Genomic DNA, 12544 nt, shown 5'->3' on the forward strand with positions numbered 1-12544 from the left:
TTGGATATTAAAACAGCCCAAAGAATTTATTATTCGGCAATAATTGAACAGAATGCCAACTCTCCTAAAGCAATCTTTCAGTTATCAAAAGATATTGTTTCCCCCCAGCAGCAGAAGGGGTAGAAGCTTCTCAGAAGCATAGTAATGATTTAACGTCCTTTTTCCAGGATAAAATCATCGAGCTCTATTCAGCTTTTCAGGCCAACCCCAAGAGTCATGTACATATGGAGGTAAAACCCTTCAATGGGTCAGTTAGGTTCTCAGATTTCGATCACGTCTGAAAGTGTCATAAGAGCTATGGGTACTCTTAAATCAGGCTCCCCCCTCGATCCTGCCCCTCCGGCGATTCTAGTCCAAGGATCACTAGTATTAGCACCGAGTCTTACTGAGCTATTGAATCTGTCACTGAAGAATGGCATTTTCCCTTCTCAATGGAAACATGCGATTGTTAAACCTCCTATCAAAAAACCTAATTCAGATCCTCTAATCTTACAAAATTATAGACCCATCTCCCTGCTACCAGCCTTTGCTAAAATACTAGCAAAACATGTAAATAGCCAGCTGTCTATTTATCTTGAGGACAATAATATTTTACTCCCCTCTCAAATGGGCTTCAGACCCTTACACAGTACTGGATCGGCTTTGATTGCAGTGATGGAAGGGGCCAGGCACCGCCCTGATGATGGTCAGGTGTCAGCAGTAATGTTACTGGATTTGAGCGCCGCCTTTGATACAATAGACCATAGTATCCTTCTCCAGCGGATGAAGGAGATAGGAGTCATGGGGACTGTGATAAGTTGGTTTAGTGAGTTTCTAAGCACACAGTCATTCCAGGTACAGGTTAGATTGTTCTACTCACACAGTTTCAATAGTAGATGGGGTCTACCTCAGGGCTCCTCCCTTAGCCCCTCATTGTTCAATATATATATATATATATGTATATATATATATATACTGCCCCTTGCTAAGGCAGTGAAGCCTTTTGGCGTCTCTGATAACCTACGCCGATGATACACAATTGGTGTTTCCTCTGACTTCAAGCCATAACTCTTTAGACACCTCGCTTGGCCCTTGCTTATGTGCAATATCTGATTGGATGTCAAATTGTAAATTGAAACTTAATACAGACAAAACAGAGGTCATGTTCTTGGGCTCTCAAGTTCCTTCAATGCCATCTTCCTCTGCTCTGTCTTCTTTGAGAGAGCGTCCAGCACCCAAGGAACACATTCAGAATCTTGGGATTTGGCTTGACCCGTGGCTAGCCATGGATCAACAGGCAAAGAACATTTCAGCCTCGTGCTTTGCCCTATTCAGACTCCTCAGGAAGGCGTTTAAAATCCTTCCGTTTGTAGCCAAGAGATTAATTTTACAGGCATTGATTAGTTCACGCCTGGACTATGACAATGCCCTTTTTCTAGGGTCTCCAAAGTATGTAAAGAGGAAACTCCAAGTGGTACAGAACACCGCCGCTAGATTACTCTTTAATAGCCCTAAATATGAATCAGTTAAATCTTTATTTCTTACCCTGCATTGGCTCCCAGTCAAGCAGCGAATTAAATTCAAGGCCCTATGTTATGTACACAGAGCCCTACATGATAAAGAGCCCCCTCATCTGCGGTTTTTGGCCACGTTTTTCAAGCCTCCAAGACATCTTAGGTCTTCATCAGCAGCCTTAGCAGCAATCCCCTCAGTAAAAAAGGCCAGATGGGGCTGAAGGTCCCTGTCGTATTTAGGTACGAAGCTAGGGAATTCATTGCCTTTATCATTGCGGCTCACGGACCAGGAATTAATTTTTAGGCAACTACTGAAAACATGGCTATACTGATCTCTTTTGTACTCACCTATAGGTTCTGCTGAAGCGCTGGGAGGCCTTCGGGTAGCTATGCGCTATACAAATTGAATTAACATAACATAACATAACATATTTGCACATAAATAGATAGACTTGGCATGACTAATAGCCCTAAGAACCTGGACAGGCATATACATGAAGACAGATAAACCCAACCATTGCCCTCTTGTAGTAGTTTCTGTTTGCATCCTTTGAAAAGACATTGACAAGTTGACTGGAGTGAGCTGTTTATTTCTTGGTCGTATTTTCGAGGAGGTGGGATTGTAATCTCAAACTTCTGTCCCACAGGCTAGTTGATGGAGTATTTTGCAAGGGTTTCTTGATTTTAGGTCAATCTAGAAAATCGGAACTGTTAGCTTTGGGACGACCAAACAATATTAAAAATACCTACTGATGGCCCATTGAGAATATTAATTATTTTGGGATATATATCATACCAAAATGTTGTAATCTATGCTCTGCAAATTGGGAACAACGTTCAGAAATATCTTACTGTTCAGCTGTGGTTGTTTACTGAACTTTTAATGGCTACAAAGGTTTGTTAAGTCAAACATTAATTATAATGTCCCTGGAGCTTGCAACTCAGACGCAGTACCTGCTGGCATAAATAGTGGTGCCATTATAAAGGATGCACGAGAGGAAGATGCTGAAATGTCGCCTTTACATCTTAACTGATACTTGAGATGTATTTCTTATGATGATCTGCCCTTTCTTAGTATTGTTCTTAGGCCATTTTCATGTAGCCGGGCACATCCCGCGCATTTGTGCACAGAATCTTTCAGTGGCGAAGCTGTGCCCCTTCCACCCTTTGGAGGTCCTGAAGCATCTCTGTGAATTGCTGAGCTCCTGCTGCTTGTTGGATTCTGCGTGCAGGGCCCGTCTTCTTGTTGCTACCACTAGTTACTGATGTTTCATCTACAAGGTTAGTTGTTCAGTAGAGACAGTTTTGTTTAGCTTTTCCTGCTATTTCTTCTTGTCACTAGCGGGGATTGCCTGTTCTTTCGTCTTCTGTTTTTCTGAGCCGCCTGAAGTCCTTTTTGGAAGTGGTGACAAGTCCTTGGCAGGATCTAAAACGTTTGCACGCCCAGAACAGTCACCTGATCCTCACATTAGCTGAGCTGTGAGCTAAAAACAGCTTTGACACTGTTTCTTTGCAAGCTAGAGATTCAGCAAGCCAGGTAAGAAAGTCCAAACCTCTCACCTTGGCCAACAGCCAGGAGCATCATTTCTCCGCAGCAGCAGATAATGTATGTGCCTGAAGGAGAAGTGATTGGTGTATTGTGAGGGCTATATTTCATTCATGGTGTTTAATGCCCTCTCATAGTACAGCGCTCCGTGATCTGAAGTTCTGTCGTCCTCCTGGTTCTCCAGCAGGGGCATTGATTCGGGGGGTAAGTGGGACCGGCTTGTGGTTTAAGGTGTTACACCCCCCCACCCCCACCCCCCCAAACAAATGTATTTATTGATGAATAGTTGGCACAAGTGCTTTCAGTCAGATATGGTGAGGCGTCTGTCGGATTTCACCTTGGATTTTAACATACTCAGAACAACAAGCACATCTCTCTGTTTTGAAGGTCTTAAAACATGGTTAATGTCTTTTTTTTTATTGTGTTTCAAGTACCCTCACTATCTGCACTCCTTTCCCTTTCCACTGCCCCTTAAGACCCCCATGAGCTGCTTCTCATATAATGATTAATATGAAGTGCTAGCCTGATTGTTGGAAAATCTGAGGCCCACCAGGTCCCCCCCGTCTTTTCCTCCACTGGCTTACTGGCCAGGCCACGCCCTGCTCTCCAGTGGTGGGCCAGCCAAGAAGTCAAGCCTCACACCAGGAGGAGGGGGGGGGGCGCAAATACATTACGACGCAATAGCGAAGCACATTAAAAGAAAAGGCCAGACACAGACCAAACAGATAAGAACAGGAAATGTGGTGCTCTCAAGGTGCGTCACGCCAAAGTAATTAGAGGTTCATTGCATTTTAGGGGTCACTTTGGGCTCTAACGGGTGGCGTAACGAAACCTAAAGGGTCCCCCCTGCAGAGTACCTGTAGGGCCCCCCCTTTCACCTGGACCAAGTCAGCAGCCTGACGCCTGTGCACAGTGTACTGTGCTGAGGGGGCACTCTGGATTTCGCCCCCCCGCACCGCAGTGCTTGCAGGGGCCTTTGTTACACCCCTGGTTCCAACTACTAATGCAATCACTCACTAAGTTGCTTTAATTGTTAAAATGGAGGGGTTCAAAGGACAGCTTTATTCCTTGGAGCCAGATTGCAGGACTCCTAGACCACAGGTCCATTGTGTCTTGTCGGAATTAGGCAAACACTGCGTATTCTCTGCATGCCAAGCTGATGCACTCAGATTTGTAAAAAATGCATAGTTCGTTATATTTCCCTTTTCAGCACTCGAGAAAAGGAATATAGGATTTTTTTTTCCAAAAGGTACACCATGTCAGTAGTACTGGTATGGTCATGTTTACACCAGGGGCGTATCCTGATCCGGTTTCAGACCGGCGCCACACATCTTTGAGTGGTGTGTAAGCCTCACACAGCAGAGCTTGGAAGCACAGAGCAGTGATTGCCTCTTTCTGTTTCCTAAGCTCTGCTGTCAGCAAAACATGCAGCAACTCAGATCTTTTTCGAGTTAATGTATACTGAAGATAAGCTGAACATGTAAAAAAGAAACACATACTTCTGCATTGACAAAGCTGAGAAAACTTGATGGAGACCCTGAAAGCCTTTTATGTGAAAAGCTGCATCCCCTCTCGCAGTAACCTTCCACTCAAGGCCTTGATGTGTTTCAATTTTCTGTACTTTTAGACTGAACAAGGCATTCTATTAAATGTGCAAGGAAACAGGGCCAGATTCTTCACAGGTTTGTGTTTCCCTTGCATAACCTTGCATTCACGATGCAAGGGCAATGCAATCCTCAAGTCAGATTTACGAAGCCACGCAATGCCACCTTGCATGGCCCTGCGTTGCCTGGTAAATCAAGAATAATGCAAGGCAGTGCAAGTCTCTGCCTTATTTTACTCTTTGCTGAGAAGGAGTTACATAGATGTAGAGTAGATGCTCCCATGCATCCATCCATTTACTTTGGCACATTCTCGGATTGACCAAGACAGTTGAACCTGGGAATGCATCCGCATTGTATGCCTTTGCCACAGAGGCACAATGAAGAGAAATAGCTTTATTTCTCCTTGTATTTGTCCTCTAAGTTTGCTGCCTTTTGCAGCACACTTATAAAATGGAGAACACCTCAAAGGAGTGTTTTTGTGCAGGAATGTTTCCCTCCCTGAACAAAAACAGTCCTGCTCCATGGCACAAGGGTGCCTGCGTTGGCGCTAAGCAGCACAAAGTGTGCCAGCACAGAGGGCGAGAGCAGGAATGCATCATATCTTAGGAGATATGGCGCATTCCTGCCCTCTCCATTTGATGCAGCAAGGCAACTTGCCTTGCTGTGCTGCACTGCATCAAACAATCATAAATCTGCAGCCAAGTTTACATATGCTGATGGGATCACTCTGTAGGCAGCCTACCTGCTGAAGAGATCAGGAAGAAACTCAGGGACTCAGTTTGTCTTTTTCCCCAGCCTCTTAAAATGAGGACCATTTTGAGTTGTATGAACATATACTACTGAGGGGTTGAAAGGCAATTCAGTGCTTGGTGTGTGCCAACATAATAACATAATTCCTATTTCTCAACCTGACCTACAAAGCTCTGCATGATCAAGGACTGGCCTACATCCATCATCGACTGAACTTCCACAGACCTGCAAGACACCTGCACTCTTCCTCACTAGCCCGGGCTCAGACGCCCCACATTCGTTGCACCTGCAGCAGGGGTTCGCTCCTCCTCCTAAACAGCCTCCAAGATCTGGAACAAACTACCCTTTTATCTTCGTACAGCACCCTCCCCGGCGGACTTCAGAAAGAAACTCAAGACCTGGCTCTTTGGCAGAGACGCTGCACCCACAGCGCCCAGATACCCCTACCGGTGACAGTGCCATGCTATGTAAATGCTGTTTGATTGATAGACTGATTGATTTAAAAAAAGTTATATCTGCAGTAGCTTCTGTGTATGTTTGAAGTGGCTTCTGTGATGCTGACACAATAGTACGTGGATTTGAAAAACTACAGCCTCTTTGTATATAAGACATTGCACTTTTATAGAAACAAAACCATGTTTGGCTTTCCGTTCCACTAGAAGTAGTATTTAACACTTTTTTAATGTAGAAACCTGTTAAAATCACTAACAGAGTGGCATTTAAATTTTCAGTGAAGCAGGGATGTGTTCTTTCACCAATTTTTTTTAACCACTATGTGAGGCAAAATATGCTTGTTGGCTAATATTACTATTAATGTTAATATTATTATTATTATCATTATTATTATTATTATTATTATTGTGGTTCAGGATTAAAATAATATAACTGTCCACCCCTAATGCATTGTTGAATGACTTTGAATATTACATCCACAAATATCCTTGCTCACTTTAATGAAAGCTGCAGACCGATGTCATTCTGTCCTTCACCTGGAGAAACTGGTTCCGGGTGTGGTTCAGAGGACACCGGCCTCATTGGAGGATTCAAAGTGGGCTCTGGACCTGTTGGAAGGTCTTCTACGAACGGAATTCCGTAAGCCCTACCTCAGAGTCAGATAGGAGACGATAGTTTGGAATCAGGATAGTGTGAAGCACAGGACTTTGCAGCACTGACTCTCTTGAGCTGGTATGGTGCGATTATCCATGCTAGAGATAGTTCCTAACCAGGCTAATGGTGTAAGTGTGCAGCAGTAGAAAGACTATGGTAGGACATACCTAGGCTGGTTTGGTAATCTAGGACTTGGGGGGGGAGAGGTTTTAACTCTAGAGAAGGCAAAAGTGTCATTCAAGAACATAGTTAGTGAAGGCTACACTGAGAACAGGGATTATGAAGGTGATATCTCAGCTCACAGGCACAAGAGATCTTTTACCATTTGTGGGCTCCACCTTAAAGGGAGAAAGGGATTTTTTATCTGGCTATGGTCAAAGGGTTTGAAGACAGTCACAGGTTTATGAGGCCATAACATGAACTTGTGTGTAGACACAAACGTGAGTTGTGCATCTGTGTTTAAGGCACTGCTCCACCTGAAACAGATACACTTAACTCATAAATCCTCTCAGTTATCACAAAAGGTGCCAAGAAAACAGCGAAGACATAAGGAGAGGCAACAGTTTCTCCCTATTTCCAAGCGGTGCTGACTGCAGCTCATAATTAATTCAAAGAATTTCCGAGCTAAGTTTACTTACTTTAGAAAGTGTATTGTCTAAACAAGCATTGGCAAAACCAACAGTTCTGGCTTTCTGTCAGGTTACGTGTTTGATAATAGCCGTGTAAAGGTGCATGGGTTACTCTAACCTAATCAATTTGCTGTGCTACAACAATGTAGCAGCTCAGAGTAGGGCGTCTTTACTGAACGGACCACATTAACAGAATTAAACTTTACACCTAAACAGTCTAAAGATGTACTTTATATTGTAGATAGTGCATTTAAAGGCATACAGAGCAAGAAAGAAACAGGATTGTCATTGCACCTTTAACAAGGATATGTGTGCAAGCATTTTTGTATTATGATAAAACTAGTTGTAAACCTGTAAAAGCTGCAAAGCTGTTATCATAACTGTAAGTAAAATAAATTATTGTGCCATTGAGATTACTAAACAGAGAACTGTGTTTTAGAACAGGCTAGGGCATCCAGACTGCAAAAATGTTCTAAAAGAAATACACCGTAAGGAAGAAATTTAAATTCTTTTGTATCAGAAAAGTAAATATACCAAGGACCATACAAGGGCCCAGATATACTAAATTCTCACACAACGCAGTGCAGTTGCCAAAAGTGCTGTGCTGCGTTGTGTGGGAAGGAGAGAGCAGGAGTGTGCCATGTTTACAGAGATATGGCACTGTCCTCCCCTCTCCCTAGCGCCGGGGCACAAGTAGGCAGTCCTGCACCACACACACAGCTTTGCACCATAGTGCAAGGGTGTCTGCATGAGTCTAGCATAGGTTTTGCAGTGGAAGAATATCATTCCAGTACAAAATACCAACATCCCAAGTCGCAAAAGAAAGGAGAAATAAAAGCATTTCTCCATGATAGCACCTATTTGAAATGGGCATTATTTTTTTTAGCAAAACACAGTCTACTTTTTTAAGTAACTAGATGTTTGCATAGAAAATCTTGGGTAGTTGCATGAGAAAGCCTATGCACCACCCATAGATGCCCCCTTGGTTCTAAGTAATGCAAAGCAGCGCTATGTGTAGCTTTGTGTTACATTGAGTGTTTTTTCAGCACAACACAAGTTTTGTGATGGAAAGTGAATTGGAGAAAAAAATATTTTTTGTTGATTTGCATCACTTTGAGACAGAAATACGATGCACGGTGACACATGATGCAATTACCTTGATGGAGATTGCCGACCTGAAAAGTTAATTGGGTTTGACATGGGATTTGAAGGCAATGAGCGCAGGTTCGGCAAGACTAGAAATGAATATGTCAATCATGAATTATTAAAGTGTCAAGTAAGTGTTGAATGTTTTATTTATGCAATGTTTTTGTACTATGTTTTAAAAAATTCAGTTTACCTGATGGTATGTATAGGTAACACACACTACTTATTTATTTAAATTGGCTATACTGCTTCCAAAACATTTAATAAAAATAGTAAATACAGTAGAAATGTTTGCAGTGCAAAAACATGAAAAGTCTAAATGCTGGTGTATACTTCATATCAGTTTTGTTCCAGTTGCCTGCTTCTAGCTCCCACACTATAACATCATGATGTGTCTAATCTCATCTGAAGCTGATCCCACACTCTAAAAAAGAGATCGCTGTTCAAAGAAGAGTGTTTAATAGCTACAAGGTGGGTGTGTTCTACATGCTTGTTGTGATGCACGGGTCCTATGCCCATTAGTTTTTAGCTAAATAGGGTGTTGCCTAACTATGAAGAATAACCTTTTCAAAGTGCTCTTGTGACCAGTGCAGCTTTCTATTCATATCTAGTGTGAATGCACCTTTGGAGATTAGACTGACATGCCTGATTCAATAGGCAGACAAATTTGACTGCACAGTGTGTCTGCCTTTCATAGAAGCAAATATGGAGGGGTAGACATGGGGCCCCTCCTATGCTAGGCCCTATAATCTATGAAAATGGGACCAGGCAAAAGCAGGAGGCACTGTGCAAATGTTATTATCAGCAAGAGAACTTGGAACACCCCTTCTTTGAGGTATGTAAGGGTCCCAGAACAGTACTGAAGCATTACATATTTATATATTTTATGTAGTGCTACGGTGTCATTTTGTGATTACCTCAGACCTCTTGATATGAGACAGGGTTCACAACCTTGTCAAAGGTAGTGAGAATCTTGCTAGATGGGATGTATCCTTTATCCAGTAATCACCAATCATCGAAATTTGGAAATGACCATTTTTGCATGTTGTTCCATCATGTGCAATGTATTTAAAAGTAGGACATTTAATGATACAATATTACACGTCATTACAGTGAAAAAGCCTCAAAACTGCTTTCCCTGTTACAAGATTGGCTGTTCAATAGGATAGTATTCTGTAAGTAAGAATATTATCTCTGGTTAGGAAATAACTACAAATTTAATTGCTGGACTGTCTGAAATATCTATAAAAATCTCAGTTCACTGGTGAAGTTGAGTTTTTAATAAATATGTTGGAAAATGTCCTTTTAGAAAGTTACCTTTTCCCGCTTGAAGACTTTGCAAGAGTACACTTTGACACTAGCCAAGGGTTCAAATGTCACCAGGCAGCTGAATAGCCCCTATAGGATATATCCATTATCCAATAATCACCAATCGTCCTGGATTTGGAAATGACCATTTTTGCATGCTGTTCCCCCATGTCAAATGTATTTAAAAGTAGGACATTTAAGGATACAATATTACACGTCATTACAGTGAAAAAGCCTCAAAACTGCTTTCACTGTAGCAATATTGGCTGTTCAATAGGATAGTAGGAATGTCATCTCTGGTTAGGAAATAACTAAAAATGTAATTGCTGGACTGTCTGAAATATGTATTAAAATCTCAATTCACTGGTGAAGTTGAGTTTTTAATAGATTTGTTGGAAAATGTCCTTTTAGAAAGTTACCTTTTCCTGCCTTAAGACTTTGCAAGAATACACTTTGACACTAGCCAGGGGTTCAAATGTCACCAGGCAGCTGAATAGCTCCCCTTGACAACATGTAAATACTGCTCCCAGAACAGGACTGATTAAGAGTGGCCACAGAGGAAAGGTTGCTAATTTCCATTACCATACCCCTGCAGTGAGCATAGGAGCTCTGCACATGGGAGAAAACGTTCTGTCATCTTGATTTTAGGTAGAGAAGAGAACTGTGGGTTTGTTTGCAGTAGGGCACGAAGTAAATGCTGCAATGATGATATTGTTATCCGTGGGAACTTCTACCACATTGGTTATGTAGTGGCTAGGAGTTTCCCCCACTCACAGGGTATATCCAGGCATACATGTGACATCACCAGTTCCCTCATCAGAAAAGTTCCTGGTCCTGTAGAAGAACAGAAGAGTATTGGACATGCTGTCTGTGACCTGAGAATACCCCATAAGACTGGACCTGCTCTTCCTCTTGTGCCCAGGGCAAAGTTGTGGATTCCAAAGGTTATAAGGCTAACCTCCTGTTCATACTATAGGGACACAACATGCTGATTAGTCATTATCCTGTAACTGCCCAACTGACCAGTCGCAACTGGACATGCTCTGGACCCTGCTTCTGGTCTCTACTGCAGTGATTCTCGACACCCACATGCTGTGCCCAAAGTCCTGGACCATTGGCTAGTGTCACAGTGTACTCCTCATAGCTAATCCAAGTCCATCTGATATAGGTGAGTCGCCACTGTTTGATCTTTATGTAAAGAAAGGTGACTGTGGGATAACCTAGCCACACTCCCTCAAGTTCTGCATGTGTAATGAATCGTAGGGGCCAAGTGCTCAACCAGTAGTGACACCGAGCCACCCAAACAGTGTCAAGAAATGCAGGGAAACCGTACAGACCAGTATCCAAAGTCATTGAATACAGACAAATTTAAGGTACATACATCAAATGCGATGGTAGTGCAATCAAAGTTCCTTTATTGCAAATTAAGCATAGGCAACCAACACGCGTTTTGTCATAAACTACTTTCTCAAGGCTAATCAATCGACTGTATCTACTCAATCATTGTTCAGCGAGTCAATGTGACCACAAAATGAGTTTTGTTTGTCTATTCTGTAATGGGAGGAAAACTTTTATTTGTGGAAGAGTGTTTTGTAGAGGGGCAATGTAGTCAAAAAAGTGAATCCATAATATTGAAGAAAAGTTGCACGCCACTTTGATACTCCATGTGTCGGTAGTGACATGGGGGTCTAATCATGGTATCTCCGGTAACATGCATCTAAGATAATGCTAAACCTCCAAAGGTTCTTACTCTTTCAGGCTATTGGAGGAGTTTGACCACGGCAAAGACAGACTAGTCTCTACCATTGTCAAACTTTGGTCCACCTAAATGTAAATCAGGCAGGTGGACCATAAGGCTGGTGGAGAGAGAAAACTTCCAACCAGGTTCTGTATGACACAAAGTACCCTGGGGCAAAACAGACATGTGCACCCACTTTGTACACCTCCAGGACACTTTACTATTACAGAAGGGGTGCAGCAGACACTTGTGCAGCCCTTCCTGTAATACTGATAGCACTGGCACACATGTAGCATCAGTGAGAAAGAATTCCATCCTTTGCACCAAGGTGTGTCCCGATGCAAATGAGGGAATCTCTTTGCTTCTGCGCCCTATTACCTACATGGGTACAAAGGCAAAGAAGCCAGCAGGAGGTGCGCTGACAGTGTGCCATAAAAACAGTGGTGTACAGCCAGTGTTTACTCTGAGGGCAACCCTCTGGAGGGGACAAAGGGGGTACGATGATCCCCCTAGATATCCCCCTGAAAGCAGGTACGATCACTCACTGCTCCCAGGGGGATCTTGTCCCCTCTGTAAAGTGCAGGCGGGTGCCGCATTCACAGTGAAACACAGAGTGGCTGATTAAAGTAGGTGTTCTGTATTTCACTGAATGCAGTGCCCCCAGGCCAGCCCCATGTTTGTGACTACCCCAAGGGCAGCATATTCATTGTAATAGGACACACTCTTCTTGTTTGTGCAAGGACACCAATTTAAAGGTGTGCGGTGGCCCACACATGATCCGTGACCCAAAACATAATATGATACCAGGTTGAACCTGGTTTCTGCATCTGAACCATGCTTTATCGTGGTTGGCCTTAGATTCACACCTGTGTATTGGTAAAGCACAAGCAATTGACTGTGGTTGGTGCTTGAGGCTTTTTAGTGCTATTTTGAACTATAAACTTTAAAAATCTGTAACTCCAGTTTCCCTTATTGCAATTTTTGGGATTTAGCTTTCTTTTGTTGATTACAATTCACTCTATTCTTGTTAATTGGTTTGGGATTTTTCTTTTGTCATAATACTTTATACATTACCTCTAGGTTAAGTGAAAGCCCTGTGCCATAGCTACCAGGGGGTTAAGCTGAAGTTTGTTTAGTCACTTTAGTGGTTCACACTGACATGGGTTGTGTTAATTACTTGAGGTCGGTACTAACCCTCTTTAACTAATATTCCCAATTTCTTT

General features: G+C 42.6%; 1 long non-coding RNA gene across 1 annotated transcript in view; it reads right to left on the minus strand.

The window, feature by feature from the left end:
• The window catches only part of LOC138247169 (uncharacterized), a 212693-nt gene that overhangs the window by 65988 nt on the left and 134161 nt on the right, over positions 1–12544 (minus strand). The window lies entirely within an intron of this gene.

The sequence above is a fragment of the Pleurodeles waltl genome, chromosome 7 (assembly GCF_031143425.1).
Source record: "Pleurodeles waltl isolate 20211129_DDA chromosome 7, aPleWal1.hap1.20221129, whole genome shotgun sequence".
In the NCBI taxonomy this organism is placed as follows: domain Eukaryota; kingdom Metazoa; phylum Chordata; class Amphibia; order Caudata; family Salamandridae; genus Pleurodeles; species Pleurodeles waltl.